General features: G+C 37.3%; 1 pseudogene; it reads right to left on the bottom strand.

Annotated features, from left to right (window-relative positions):
* Positions 1 to 843: 843 nt before the first annotated feature.
* Positions 844 to 1795, bottom strand: LOC101601954 (annotated as a pseudogene).
* Between the last annotated feature and the right edge of the window lie 2280 nt (positions 1796 to 4075).

Here is a 4075-nt window from a genome sequence, read left to right as displayed (position 1 = left end):
TACAGCATACATGTTGTTTATATTTACCTATTATCTGTATTTCTATGTACATATTTCAGTCAGATTCAGTTACAGTGATTGTAATGATCACATATAAATATATGATTATGGAATTTTATTTCTTCTTTTTGAGGTAGGGTCTCACTATAGCCCAGGCTAACCTGGAATTGACAATGTAGTCTCAGGGTGGACTCAAACTCATAGTGATCCTCCTACCTCTGCTTTCCAGGTGCTGGTATTAAAAACATGCACCACCATGCCCAACTGATTGTGGAATTTTCAGATGTAAATGTATATTTAACATTTATATGTATTATATACATCATTAATATTAATGGTCTATGTTTTTTTAATTCATTAAAAAAGTCACATGAGCATATCTTATAATGAGTGTGATGTAATGTTTCTTGGTTTGTAAGTGAAAAGGATTATATGTTTTATTCCCTGACATTGTATTTAAAAAGTTTGTCAAAGGCATGGTAGGATAAGTAGGGGTTTCTGTTAAGGTTTTTGTAAAAAAAGCATATTGAATGTAAATTTGAGTGAATTATATCTTGTTTATAAAGTGTATCATCTGTTTCTTGGAATAACATCTTTCTGAATATAACACAAAATACAGCATTACTTACAAAAATTATTACTAAAAAGTTGCTATGATCAAATATTAGAAGAATATATTGCCAGAAATTCACTGTAAAGCAACTTTAATTGGATGGGCATTATATTAAACAAATATGTTGATAAAATGTGGCAAATAAAAATATGAAGAAGGATGATGAGGAGGCCCCCCCAATTTGAGTGGGCACTAACACTACATGTGCAGTTTCTAAATTGCCCTTCAATTCACCCATCACCAAGTGCCATCATTTCATGTACTATGAACCATACTGTCCTCCTTGCCATGTTCATAAAGGCCTGCCTCACCTGCTGGTTCCTCAGTCTGTAAATAAAGGGGTTTAGCATGGGGGCTACTGAAGTATTTAGCAGAGCAACTCCTTTGCTCAAAGATACTCTCTCCTCTGCTGAGGGTACATAAAAATGCAGCTGCCTTAAGTGATGGAGATGACAATCATGTGGGAAGAACAGGTAGAAAAGGCCTTTGTCCTCTGAGTAGCAGAAGGAATCTTCTAAATGGTTCTGATGATGTAGATGTAGGACAGAACTATGAGTGCCAAAGTGCACATGAGGGTAAACACAGCACAGTAGAACCCCAGCATCTCCAGGAATTTTGTGTCTGAACAAGAAAGTTGCAACAAGGAAAAATAATCGCAGGTAAAATGGTCAATGATGTTGGACCTACAGTAGTCAAGCTGAAGGATCAACATGAGGGCAGGGAAGATGATCAAGAAAGAAATCAGCCAGCAAGGCAAGTGTAGTGCAGACTTTCTGACTCATGATGGGCAGGTAATGCAGAGGCTTGCAGATAGCAACATAGCAGTCATAGGACATGGCAGCCAGAAGCTAAAATTCACTAACTCCAAAGAGGATGGAAAAAAAATTAATTGAGCTATGCAGTTATTGAAGGAAATGGTTTTATCTCCTCAGATAATGGTGCTCAGGAACTTGGGTATACTAACAGTTGTGAAAGAAACGTCCAATAAGGAGAAATTTCTGAGGAAGAAGTACATGGGGGTCTGGAGGTGGGAATCTAGCAGAGCGAGGGTGATGATGGTGGGTTCCCAGTGATGCTGAGCATGTAGGTTGTGAAGAGAAAGGCAAATATCACCGTCTGGAGCTTTGGGTCATCTGACAACCCAAGGAGGAGAAACTCTGTTATTCCTGTCTGGTTTCTCATTCTGAAGCTGCTTGTTTTATAGTAAATCTTGTCATATCTATGGGCAAAAGCATAAAGAAACAGCTTGAATTCAGGATTCACACATCTCCAGCAGATGTAGTAGTGTTCTGCTAACATTGTCAGAGGCAACTTAAAGCTACTTGAAAAGAATGATTCTGTAATTTCCTCTATGAGAGAAAAATTCTTCAGTTCAGGCAGTTGTAAAAACAGTTTATCAGCAAAAGTATACTGAAATAGCATGTCATCTATGTGAGAACAGCAATACTAAAAAAAAAGTCTTTTCCAGTGAGGATGTGAAGAAAGGAATTCATGCCACTGTTGGCAGGGATGTGCACTAGTCCAACCACTTGAAGAACAGTATGGAGGTCTTGCAACACTAAATATAGAACTGCCATGTATCCAGTAAATCCACTCCTAATTCATACCCATGTTTGCTTGCCACTCTGTATGGCCAGTTATGATACCAATTCTACACCAGTCAGAAGAGCCTTGTACTCATTAATTGCAAGCCACCATGCTCATACTATACTGCCACTGTCAATTCCACCACTCTATGGAGCACCCAGAACATGACAACGTAACTTATCATCAAAACTATTTAATATATTCTGGTGCCTGATATAAGTTTAGATTAAAAATATTTGTCCAGGTAATATTGTTTCTTGTTGAATTCTACGCTGCCATTGGACACTATTCTCTGCTTTATACTGCATTCTATACTGTATGTTGTTTTATTTGTTTTAAAGGATGCATTTTCTCATTTATTTATTTTTTTTCTTTTTTTTTTAAATTTTTTTTTTTTATTTATTTATTTGAGAGCGACAGACACAGAGAGAAAGACAGATAGAGGGAGAGAGAGAATGGGCGCGCCAGGGCTTCCAGTCTCTGCAAACGAACTCCAGACGCATGCGCCCCCTTGTGCATCTGGCTAACGTGGGACCTGGGGAACCGAGCCTCGAACTGGGGTCCTTAGGCTCCACAGGCAAGCGTTTAACCGCTAAGCCATCTCTCCAGCCCATCTCATTTATTTATTTTATAAGACATTCTTAATACTTGATGGAAATTCTCTCTAGTGAAAATATTTAAAACAAGTAAGTGATTAGTTAGAGAATCCATATTTTCCTAATATGTAAATTTAAACAAACCATTAGATATTTCTCAACGACTCTTCTGACATTCCCATACAATGTATCTCTTCAGTTCACTTGCTGTTCCTCTAGCTGCGTCATTCTTAATGGAAGAGCTTTTTTTTTTTTTTATTGAATACAGGACTTTCGTAGGACAGTCTGAAGTCAAAAAACATCCTCTCATCAAATACACAAGATTTACTTTCAATTTGTAGATTGTAGCTTCTGTAATGCTTATTTTGGGACTTATACTTAAAATATTCATTAGATTATTACTATTTTGCAGTAAAAGGGTTCAATACATTGTATATTACCCTTGTTTCAAATTGTAAATCTACTTTTTAAACTGATCATTAATGCTAATATTTCCTGGATCCAATTTTTTTCTCTGCTCATTAAATCTTGGTGATGAATATAGGAAGAGTTATAAGGAGGCATCTTAGTAGGTATATGATGACTTGAACAGAGCATCCCTCAAGGAACATTTCTGTGGCCAGTCTATGAAGGCTAGAAAAAAAGGCTTAAAGAAACTCTAACAAGGGCTGGAGAGATGGCTTAGCGGTTAAGCGCTTGCCCGTGAAGCCTAAGGACCCCGGTTCGAGGCTCGGTTCCCCAGGTCCCACGTTAGCCAGATGCACAAGGGGCGCACGCGTCTGGAATTCGTTTGCAGAGGCTGGAAGCCCTGGCGCGCCCATTCTCTCTCTCTCCCTCTATCTGTCTTTCTCTCTGTGTCTGTTGCTCTCAAATAAATAAATAAAAAATTTTAAAAAAAGAAACTCTAACAAGTGATTCAACATTTAGACCTAGTGGTATTTTACTTTGCTTTTATGTAAAAATATTCATGGAAAATTTAATAGATTATATTCATTTGCTAACACACAGTAGTCTTCATAACAATTATGAGCATTCATCCATTCCTAGAGCCTTCAAGTGGTCCGAAGATGTATTAAACTTGTCAATGAAGATGATAATAAAAATACTCATGGTTTCAGCTTTCCTTTCAGAATACAGATCTGTACTTTCTCCTGGAAGATGATGGCTTAGGTTATCAATATCTTCTTTCCTTTGAACTCTTTCATCAAAATTACTTCTCATTCGCTTTCTGAAGAATTCGAGTCCCAGTCCTTGAACAATTCAAAGTTAAAATGAAAAA

This window comes from Jaculus jaculus, chromosome 6 (genome assembly GCF_020740685.1).
Source record: "Jaculus jaculus isolate mJacJac1 chromosome 6, mJacJac1.mat.Y.cur, whole genome shotgun sequence".
Lineage (NCBI taxonomy): Eukaryota > Metazoa > Chordata > Mammalia > Rodentia > Dipodidae > Jaculus > Jaculus jaculus.
Note: the sequence above shows the minus strand (reverse complement) of the source record. Positions and strands in the feature narration are given on the sequence as shown.